Genomic DNA, 12,468 nt, shown 5'->3' with positions numbered 1-12,468 from the left:
AACCGCTAATTTACGGAGAAGTAAACACACCAGCGTCGGTTATCAAGCGACGTTGGTGGAGACAAACAGACACATAAACATACATATACATGCATATATATATACGACGGGCTGCTTTCAGTTTCCGTCTGCCATATCCACTCACAAGGCATTGGTCGGCCCGCGGCTATAGTAAAAGAAAAGACACTTGCCGAAAGTGCCACGCAGTGGGACTGAACCTGGAACCATGTGGTTGGAGAGCAAGGCTCTTACCACATAGCCACTCTTGCGTCTGTGCATATTTTCATTTATAGTAGTATTGTTATTGCCGATTAAAAGCAATGAGCTGGAAGATTTTTTATTGCCTGACAAAGTTACCGAAATTCCTGTCTTTCATCTTTTCGGTGAAATATGTACCAGTAGAGCACAGGTTTCACTGTAGTCGACAAGCCACCGTGTGTGTGTGTGTGTGTGTATGTGTGTGTGTGTGTGTGTGTGTGTGTGTGTGTGTGTGTGTGTGTGTGTGTGTGCGCACCTGTGTGTATACCAAAATTAGTGCTATATAAATTTGACACTGTATTTTCAAGAAGACGTTATATTTTTTATCTATTTTGATTAAAAACTTTACACATTGTTACCAGAAAATATTTGATTATATTTAACGAAATTAATTTGTAACAAGATAAATTTCTCTTAATCACAGTAAAAACATTTTTTTAAAAAACTATCGGCAAATAAACAAATACATAAATATAAGTTTGAATAGTTTTGTTTTGTATTCTCAAGTCGCTTTATTGAAGAAGTATTTCTATATGCATTAATGAATAATTTTAGAAATAACGTTTTAAAGTGAATAAATTTCATTCAATTGATAATTTAGTAGGATATATATATATATATGTATGTATGTATGTATGTATGTATGTATGAATGAATGTATGTATGTATATATATATGTGCATGTGTGTGTGTGTGTGTGTGTGCATACAAGTATATACACATATAAATGTATACAGTTTTTCTTCTCCTTTTTTCTTCTTCTTCTTCTTCTTCTTCTTCTTATTATTATTATTATTATTATTATTATTATTATTATTATTATTATTACTATTACTATTACTATTATTATTATTATTATTATTATTATTATTATTATTATTATTATTATTATTATTATTATTGTTATTATTATTAAGAACATCCGAAAAATAAAACGCGAGACTGTTTTATTTTGGTACTTATATTTTAAACAGCTTTACTATACAGAATATTGTAATAAAGTAATCTATTGAAAAATACAATTTTTAAAACGTGACTTATTGGGAAAGTAAGTCACGCTAAAATGAGTATATATATATATATATATATATATTGCTATTATAAAAAGGGAAATAAAATACATGATGGCGAGAGCAATAATATTAGTTATAATGGTAGTTGTGCTGAAGCCGACGTGCAAGATGATGATAATGATAAACATGGCGAAGCGAAGCCGGAGGAGGAGGGGGTGAGGAGGAGGAGGAGGAGGAGGAGGAGGAGGAGGAGAAGAAGAAGAAGAAGAAGAAGAAGAAGAAGAAGAAGAAGAAGAAGAAGAAGAAGAAGAAGAAGAAGAAGAAGAAGAAGAAGAAGAAGAAGAAAAGGAACAACAAAGGAAATCTCATATCGAATTTAAAACATGTCCCATTTTCCATGTAGTTTTGCCAAATTCTGAATTCTAGAAATAATTGGTACAAAGAAAATGAATGCATAGCATGGCAGTAATGATTTTTTAAAAATATTATTTAAAAAATAAAAACGTTATTAAGGGGGCGGGGCGGACGGCAGAATTTCATAGAAAATACTTTTATGTTCAAATCCCGTAGGGGTTAGATTTGCTTTTAATCCTTCCAGAGTCGATAAAATAAAAATACCGATGATGTATTGGAATCAATGCAATCGACCATACTACTCCTCACCCAACAAGAAGAAAAAAAATTGCTTAAGTTTGTGCTCATGTTAGAAATTCATATTTTAGAAGACTATATAGTAGTGGATTACAAAATTTGACAGAGCGTAGAATAAAATAATTTGACATCAAAAGACCTTTACATTGAGAGTTTAATTCCCACTGGCATTAACTGTGCTTGTCATCCTGCCGTATTCGATAAAGTGAAAATATTCAAATTGGTCTTGCTGACTATGTTTTCCAGCAAATTCTTTTGCGTCCTTTGCGAGTACGTTAGCAATCTATATTTTAGGAAATGTAAAAAGTCAGAACGTGCAAAAGCGTCGGATAGAATAAGTACACTCAAAGTACGGAGATCAATATATTCGACTATGCTCCTGAAAATTTGTTAGATATTACGATATACTAATATCGATTACAACTTCAAAAAATAAAATTAATGATGTCTTCTAACTAGACTTTGCGTTTCGTCTCTCATGAGTGATAAACTATGTACCAGTTATATAATTGAATCAGTTATAGTTCGCTTTCAGTTTATTTGTAACCTGTAGAAAGAGTGAGAGCGACAAAGAAAATAAACAAAATAGAAAAATACTGAGAAGTCAATATTTTGCTATAATACACCATGATATACCACATATTTTATGTTATCATATAATATGTGATTGGATATGAGTATAAACATTTTCTAGCTTTGTTACCTCTTCAATACAGTGTCTCGTGAGAGTGAAGCGCTTTACCCATCGTTTTGGCACACCACTATTGTGTGCAGCTACTCGGACCGACCTCTTATTCTTTCAGCAAGGTACTGAATGTGTGTGTGTGGTGTATGAGTATTAGTATGTGTGCATGTGTGTGTATATGTATTTATATATATATATACACACACATATATATATGTATCTCTCTCTCTCTCTCTCTCTATATATATATATATATATATATATATATATATACACACACGAAGTGGTATCAAAGGGTTCCCGGACTAGATATGATTAATCAAAGATAACATTTAACTAAGTTTTAACATCATCTCCTGCCACTTTTGGAATCCGGTTTCGAAGTTGTTTTCCGTAAGCGAGTTGAAGACTTTCTGTGATTCGCTCTGGATTTCGACAACGGTGTTAAAAAGTGACCTTTCATTTTGGGGAGACTATGGGAAGTCTGCAGGTGCTAAATCTGGCGAATAGGGCAAATGCGAAAGCGATACCATGCTGTTTTGGGCGAGAAACTCACAAGTGAAGAATGCTCGGTGACGAGGTGTGTCGTCGTCGTGAAGAATCCAATTCTTTGCACTCCACAGATCCGGTTGAATGTCCTTCGTCAAGCGCTTCAAATCGTGCCAGTAGAATTCTCGGTTGAGGGTCTGGCCTTGTTGGGGGCGGGAGCGAATTCTTCATGCACAATACCGTGGATGTCGAAGAAAAAAGATGAGCATGTTCTTGATTGAGCTGCGACTCTGTCGTGCCTTGTATATTTGTATATACATATATATATATATACATATAAAGAGGAAGAGACTTTACAAATCGTTTCAACACAGTATCTCGTGATACACTTTGGGTAGTTGTTAAGAAACATGAATGACCTCGAAGGTTCATCAACTTTATTATGGCCCTCACGGAGAAATTCAGACATTTGTAGTACATGGTAGCAATACCACAAACGGGTTTGCGGTGACAAAAGGAGTTCAACAATTGCTCCAGAAATGTTGTCCCTGTAACTCGCTGCAATGTTGAATATTGCCTTCAAAGCAGATGGAGTGAAGACTTACATCGAGGCGCAGCTTGATGGTGATCTATTCAATGTTGCACAGTATAAAGCAAAGATACGCACAACAAAGATCCTAGTGTAAGGTATGCTGTTAGCTGATGATAGTACGCTGGTTGCCCTCTATGTTGAAGATATGCGGAAGCAGCTATATAACTTTGACAAAGGTGAACAGCAGTTCAGCTTAATGATCAACATAAAAAAAAAACGAATACCTTTACCAAACTCTGGAGAACCTACCTAACCTTGAAATAGAAGAAAACATTGCTATTAGACATCAAGAACAGGCCCAATGCAGAGCATTTAAATACCTAGGCAGCACAATCTTAGATAATGCCCGACTTGGACCAGGAAATCACATACAGAATGAGCAGAGCTGGTGCTTCATTTGGCAGACTACAAGAGAGGCTGTGGGAAAATAAGTATGTTCTTATAAGGGTCAAATATAAAATATGCCAGGCTATAGTGCTTTTTTCGCTGCTGTATGGAGCTGAAACTTGTGCAGTCTATAAAGCTCAAGTAGACAAATTACACACATATATGATGAGACAGCTACGACGAATTGATTATCACTCCGTTTGACAAATTCAGAAATTAAGAGATCTTCCGCCATGCTAGTCTGCCTCCTATGAAGAAAATCTGTATAGTTAGAAATTCACGTTAGTTGAGATACGTACACAGGATGGAGAACAGCTAACTCCCCAAACAACTATGCAAAGGAAAAAGAAGCCAAGAAATATCTTGAATGAGTTTCAAAGATACTGTAAAAAGAAATATGAAGTAAAAATGAATATGAAGTGAAAAGGAATATGAAGTGAAAAGGAATTGATCATAATAAGTGGCGAACTCAAGCGAAAAACTGACCAGTCTGGAAAATGCTTATCAAGTCAAGCGAAAGCCGTGAACAGTCATACTCACGAAGACTGACTTCAGATTGTGTGTGTGTGTATGTGTGTGTGTGCGTGCGTGTGTGCTTGTGTGTGTGCATGTATATATGTAAGACGTTTTATTTATAAATGTTCTATATTATACACAGCCTTAGTCTTTTTTATCTCATTACGAAAAGTAAATCCTTATATATATATATATATATGTGTGTATGTGAGTGTGTGTGTGTGTGTGTGTATGTGTATACAGTTAAGTGTATATCCAATCATAGAGTGACCAATGGTTTCGCATCCATAAAGCGCTTAGCTTTATAGACGACTCATCAGACTCTAATGGTGAAGGGCATACTGTAGAGGTAGAATTTCGTTACCGTCAGTTTGCTAGTAAATATTGAATAAACCAAAGAATAAACCTTGTGGGTCGGTGAGGACGGGTTATCTCCCTTAGATCAGTTCAGTTAACAGTCCAAGTATGCTAAAATGGCGAACGGGTAACTCCGCCCTTGGGTTGCTTCTAGTCCGTAAGAACTTTTTCGGATCTAATCGATGAATGGAGAATCCCTTGCTTGCATCAGATATCGTTTGAAAATGGGACAGAGAATATAAATATCATGTCGGTAATTTAATAATTCTAGTTCCAAGGAGTCTTTGAGGATCCTTGTTCGCTCAGCTATGCAAAGCTTGCAGTGTCTGCTCTCGTTGATATAGGGTCCCGGCCGCTCTATGACCTTCCACTTAATATTGTATGGGATCCTTTCATCTTTAAGGGACCACACGTGTCTTGCCAGGGATGTGATGAATCGTCTTTGTATCATCTTTCTGAAATCCTGAAAGAGGACCTGTGATTGTACAGGGTCCGCAAGAAGGCAGTTCCGGCTGACCCGATACATTTCCGAACTTGAGTGCTGCTTGTGTTGACATCTCTGTTGTTGTTGCCGCTGCTATTATTAGAGCTGTTATTTGTGCTGTTGTTACGGAGCGTGGGTATGGCGATATTGTTGTGGTTGTTGTCGTTGCAGCAGTTACGGCCGTATTTCTGGTGTTACTGCTGTTGTCGCCGGTGGTCATGTGGCTGGTAATACTGGGCGTGGGACCGGTAACTTCACTGGTGTTGGTGGTGTTGGCGTGATCATCATCTCTGACCGTAACACTGGTGTTGGAGTCGTTGGCATTGGTACTGGTGTTTCTGCTGCTGTCACTGCTGCCGTTGCCGTCGAAGTTGTTGGATGAGTTGTAGCTATTACTATGGTTGCTAGGTCTGGGTACCACCACTGCCTCGTATATGACTCCCTCAATCACGCATTGTGCCTCCTCCCCACTCACTCAACGTAAAGACTTGTATGGGAAGAATATTCTTCAAGTTAGTAGACAAACACTTCACGCAGACACACAGGTACGGGCGTTTGTTCAAAAGGCACAATCTTTAGTTGCGCACCCAACATGAAAAGTATATTAACAAATACCCAGAAATAGGAAACTACTTTTTCTTAAACAAACGAAAGCTACATCATAGAAATTTGTATAACAGCAACAAATATTACATAACATTTCGTATGTGTATTTGGTGTGCAAGATTCTTGATGTGAATACGTGTGTTGAAAGAAATACTATTAAACCTTGGGAGAGGCATTATGCCGTTAATAAACACACAATTTCAAAACAACGCTGAAACATACATTCAAAATAAATGGAAGTATAGAGACGGGTTACTGAAGAGATTGCAAGAGTGCAATGAAATGATTTAACAAAAGAAGAAACTAAATACTGTTTATAAATAAATAAAGACCGAACCAGTGCGTGTGTTTATTACATAAAAAAATTTAAGAAAGTCTCTAATATTTTTCTGTTTCACTTCCCGTTCATGTTAGCGAGTGTCTTTGCTTTGAAAATGTTAGTGTCTTCAGATTGTCAGTTAGATTCTTTCTTACATAACCAAGGGAACCAGTGATGTGACTTTGAAAACCCTTTATCGACTTTAGAGATATTGTGTTGGGGTTTTGGAAACATTTTTTTCTTCAGTTTAGTAAGCTGAAGTAAACTTGGTTGAGATTAAACTTCTGCGACGAAGTAGAGGGTTGAATTGCAAATTATCGAAGGAGAGATTCATTTACTGTAATATGGCTGTTAATATCCCACAGCATCTCACTTAATTTAGTTGGTATGAGCCTTTAAAGAGGGATTAGCGTCTTGTACATAGACTGACGCAATACAGGGACAATGAAGAGAATACGAACTGAAGAGGAACTCAGCTGGTTGACCGCTATGCTATCGACTAGAGCATTGATGCTCCCTATATGCGTATTACGTGTATTTGAATACGCATTTTATATCTGTATCTGCGTATTCACCTGTTGTATGTGTATTCATATACACATTTACATATGTGCAGACCATATGTGCAGACCATATGTGCAGACCATATGTGTGTGTATGTATGTGTTAGTGTGTGTGTATGCTAATGATTCAACAGATCAGAGAAATATTGAACTGTCGACGAATTAAACTAACACCCCGTCGTCAGACGTCTCTGTGCTCTCTCTTTCCTCTGCCTTTCTCTCTCTCTCTCTCTCTCTCTCTCTCTCTCTCCCTCTCTCTCTCCCTCTGTATATGCTGCGTGTTGGTGTGTGGGGGTCGGGGTGTTTGTCTAGTTATCTCTAACGAAATTAATATTCTATAATTAAACTTTAATGTTCTCAAAAATTAGAAAATCAAATCTATTTGTTCTTAGTTGGACTTTCAAGTGCAAAAATTTTCGCTGGTTCATTCTTGGGTCAGCATTGATTTTTATCAAGCCAAATATGCAAAGACTTTACAAAATCAATATGCTTTATTTTTATTATTTGATATTTAATCATACTCATAAAAACTATGGTATACGCTACATGAGATGCGTGAATATGTTGTATGCGTGTGACGGTTCGGATATTTATACGGACACTGTATAGTCCTAGCAGATATTCAACAAGATGATTCGATTTCGCGATAAACAGTGTTTACGGGCTAGTTTTGCTTGCTATATTTGAGCCAACGTTAGAGCTCAACCTGCTAAAGCTAGCAGCTAAATTCCATCAATTTGCTCTCACTATTTCGTCTTAAGGAAATGAAATTCATCGTGAACTATATAATTGTAGATGTGCATAACGACAGGGTGGTCAAATGTAGTTGACATCTGATTCTATGTCTACTCAATTGCAGCTGATCTGGGTCTAAAGAGGATGTTTTTGTTAATAATATAGAGATAAACTCCACTCAATATACTGGCTCTCACACACCCTGTCAACATTTCTACTTCAATTGTGATGAAAATTACATTAAGTAACATTAATGTTTATATTTTCTCCATTTCCCCGTTTCTTAATGTACATGTGCGTTTTTCAAAACTCTTTGCAGTCATGTATATATAAGTTATTTGGGTGATTACTCATTGAAATGGAATATTGGGTATAGGGTATTTTCGTATAAAAGATATTAAATAGTTCTTCTGCAAGTTATACCTATCTTTGAGGTATAGTTTATTAAAATACATTGCACTGCAAAAGAATGGTTTCGTTTCGGTAAGTGATGTTCCCTATCTAAGGAATATTTATCAGACAAATAGGTTTGATTACCTTTCAAATCTAGTAATTGGATGTGTTCGGCTGTACTATAATCTTTAACCAGGACTAAATATAAAACTAAATGTTTCTAATGTTTTCAAAACCGCTAAATTATGTGGCTTGAATGATGTTAAGCGAATAAGAGATAACTCGCTACTTGGATAGGTAACTAGCATTCACATATCTTTTGTTAATGAAATTTTGTTAATGAAATCAACTGAATTACATAGAACAAGGTTTACTATGGGAGTACAAAAGTGAAACAACCATTTTCGATTTGAATTCTCGTCTCTCAAGCTAAGGACTTTTTCTTTCTTTACATTGTTTCTGAATAATGTAGAGTTTGCTTTAATAATATGGTGAAGACTTTTTGAAGAGAGGGAACAAATGCTTAAACTGAATGAACTCAAAATCCCAATTGTTGTGGGAATTTCAGCTGCACTCTGTGGTAAAACATTGTTATGTAATTGTATATAAACTTTATAGAATTGTATATAATTATTATATATATATGTATATGTTATTTAATTGTCTTGAACAAAACATTTTAATAGCATCATCAGATTTAGTGAAGAGGACTGGTACACAGAGACCAACATCCTCATTTTCAATCAAATTACTTCAGGGTCATAAGCAACGATTAATACAATAATGGGAGAACTGATGGTATTATTCATCGCTTAACTTTCTACAAAGTTAACAATTCTTTTGTCGTCTGTTAATTTAATTCTCATATTTTCCAGTCAGTCTGAATATAAAGTATAAATATCTTTTCAATAGCCCATAAATATTTCACAAATTTGAGGAATACTAATTTTGTACGCCTGTGTAACACACACTTTCGCAAATAGAATTTTAAGAATTGCTGTTCAGCCATCTAACCTTAATTGCTTACATTTCACAGTAAGGGCTCTCCAATATCTGTATTAGACGTTAGATACCTCGCTGTTATTTAAGATGCATGGCCTGAGAGTTCATCAAAAACTCTTTTTGTATCGCACACATTTATATTGAAACATTTTTCATGATCGATCTTACATAATCAATACCCGGCATGACTAAATCGATTATGAGTAAATCAATATACAATGATGTCATGTAAATCCAGTGTTCGGAGCCAAGAGAGAATTGTTATTGATCGCCATATAAGATCACTGTTTCTAAATGCGAAAGTACTAAAATGTATATTTAAAAATATAAAATTTAATTGGAAACTTATAGGTTGTTAAGAAATGTTGATTCGTCATTTATTTTTGCCTAGTTTTAGTAGAAATTGAATTTATAAGCAGATAAGACAAAATAGGATACTCGGTACATTGAAATTTCTATCTGTACCGTAGTTTATCTCATTTTCAATTTCCTTGGATTTCAAATATTGCAAAATGACTACATTCCGAAATATGCTACTTTAATCAATACCAAACGAACATTATCGTTAGGATTACTTCACAAAAACAAATATATTCTCTTAATAGAAATACTAACAGGAGAGAACGGCATTATATTTCTGTTTCGTAAAGAAGACCACTTCGCAGTTATGTGGTCCCGTATTTGATCAAACTGCGTGGCACGTTGAGCACTCGCTTTCAACCGTTGCTTCTGGTTTACCCAGGCTTTGTAATTCAAGCTTGATGGACGAAAACTGTGTTGAAGCTCGTCGAATGGACTGTATATGTTTTATGATGTTGAACCCCATTTGATCTATTGCCATGGCCTGAACTTCAGGTGTATTATCGGAGTGTATTTTGTAATAAACATGTGTATCAGGCCTCCAGTCCGCGAAAGATAACTCACGTTGCGTTTGTTTTCTTTTTACCAACCGGTCACAAGAGCCCCAGGACAAATTATCGTGATTGCTACACTTCACTCTCTGACGATGTCATAAAGCTTACTACGAGTACAAATATTAATATTTAATATAAAGATGTCGAAATATAGAAAGACTGAAAATAAAAAACAACCACTTGATTTGGAAATATAAGAAATATAGATAGAAAATTACTAATGAGCCAAAGTTTTATAAATATATGAAAACTGACGAAAAAATAAGCATTCCTAAGCAATTCACACACCGTATGCTATTTATTTTAAATGTTTTCTGGCTTTTTGCCTATCTTAGAAACTATTTTATTATGAATGTTATAAAGGACAAAACAATATTGCAAACATTCATGGTACAGGAAGCCTTGCCTGGTAACGTAGTGAAAACCCACATAATAATAATAATAATAATAATAATAATAATAATAATAATAATAATAATAATAATAATAATAATGATAATAATGATAATAATAATAATAACAAAAATAATAATGACGTCTAAATATAAAAGTAAACTAATGCGGCCTAAATCCCCAAATGGGCTGTAATATCATTTAATCATATCAAAACCCTGACATAGATAAGAAGAGTGGGTCTTAAAAAAAAAATGAGAAATATCAGTCGATTCCTATTCGAGCAATGTGCGACATAGTTAACTGCTATCATCTTTTTACTCCCGATTAGCGTGAGATTTGACAACCCTAGACAATTAGTTTTATAAAGACGTCTATATTGGAATGCGTCCTGAATTCTGAACACAAATGAGATGTTGCTTAAATTTGTCAAATACTATTGCAGTTCATCAAATATATTACTTTTGGTTTATGCATGCAAATGTTTGTGTGTGTGTGTGTGTGTGTGTGTGTGTGTGTGTGTGTGTGTGTGTGTGTGTGCGTGTTTAGGCATACATATAGATGTAATACACGAATTATGTGCGTATTTATATCATATATACACACTCTCGTTAATTCTCTTTCGTTCTGTCTCTGTGTGTGTGTGTGTGTGCGTGTGTGCGTGTGTGCGCGCGTCGGTGCGTGTATGTGCGTGCGTCTGTGTGTGTGTGTGCGAAACACACAAATATATTCTTGATCAATTCATACTTCTGTAATTTCCCAGTAGTAAGATTGGTAATGGTTTTAGTACGGAATTGATATTCAGAGTGTTTTGTTGTACTACTACTACAGCTACTACTACTACTACTACTACTACTACTACTACTACTACTACTACTACTACTACTACTACTACCACTAATAATAATAATACTAATACTACTACCACTGCAGTAGCGATTATCATTGCCTTTAATTTAGTGGCAATGTTAATACCTATGGTAGGTGTAATTGTACACATTCAGTGAAAGTTGTACTGTTGTATGCGTGATGGGTGCGGCGTTAAATGTAGTATTTGTTGTGGTGTCGATATTTGCCAATATAACGATGGAGGAAGTTGTATCAGTAACGGTGATGGTGTGTGTCGTAGGATAAATAGCATGATTTTTATACTCATTGTAGGTATCTTCAATACTCCTGGTGTGAGAGTGTGAGTGCATGTGTATCTCTTCATATATATATATATGGGAGAATTCACGAAAAAACAACAGACGAAGACAGGTGGTGTAAACAATAGATGGATGTATTAGTATAACGCTCGGGAATACAGAAAGTTTTTAAGGTTTCGAGCCTACGCTCTTCAACAGAAAGGAACACAGAAAGAAATAAGGAGAGAAACAAGGAGAGAAACAAGGAGAGAAATGTATATATATATATATATATTCATACATATATAAAAAGAATTCTTCGACACTGTAACCGCCATTGGAGTGATCTATTTTTATTCCTGTGATACATACATGCATATCTGTTTGAGTGTGTGTATGTGTGTGTGTGTGTGTGTGTGTGTGTGTGTGTTTATCTGTATATATGACACATACATACACGTATACACACACACACACACACACACTCAAACACATATGCATGTATATATCACAGGAATAAAGATAGACCATTCCAATAGCGGTTGCTGTGTCAAAGATTCTTTTTTCTTTGCTGGTACTGTTATAACTTCTACTATTATCATTAATATTAATATATATTCATCATTGTAAACATCTTAATCATCATTAACATCATTATATATCCAAGCCACGCACTACAAAGAGTGTAGTATCATAAATCCTTGTTGCAAATCTTGTGTGTTACATGACAGATCCACATATTTCATTAACAACACCATCTTAAATTTTGAATGTTAAACAAGATGTATCAATGGTAAAGCAGACAACAAAAACGCCGGCAAAATTTCTCTGTTTTCTATATTATTTTCCGTCATAGGACATGTACTTACTACCTTTATTTGAGATTGTGAAAGAGGGTTATTGGACATGTATTGGATGCAGACATGTATCATGACGCGTATATGATAACATAGGATTCGAGCATTGTCATTTGTATTGGCATAG

This window comes from Octopus bimaculoides, chromosome 2 (genome assembly GCF_046866305.1).
Source record: "Octopus bimaculoides isolate indiv1 chromosome 2, ASM4686630v1, whole genome shotgun sequence".
NCBI lineage: Eukaryota > Metazoa > Mollusca > Cephalopoda > Octopoda > Octopodidae > Octopus > Octopus bimaculoides.
Note: the sequence above shows the minus strand (reverse complement) of the source record.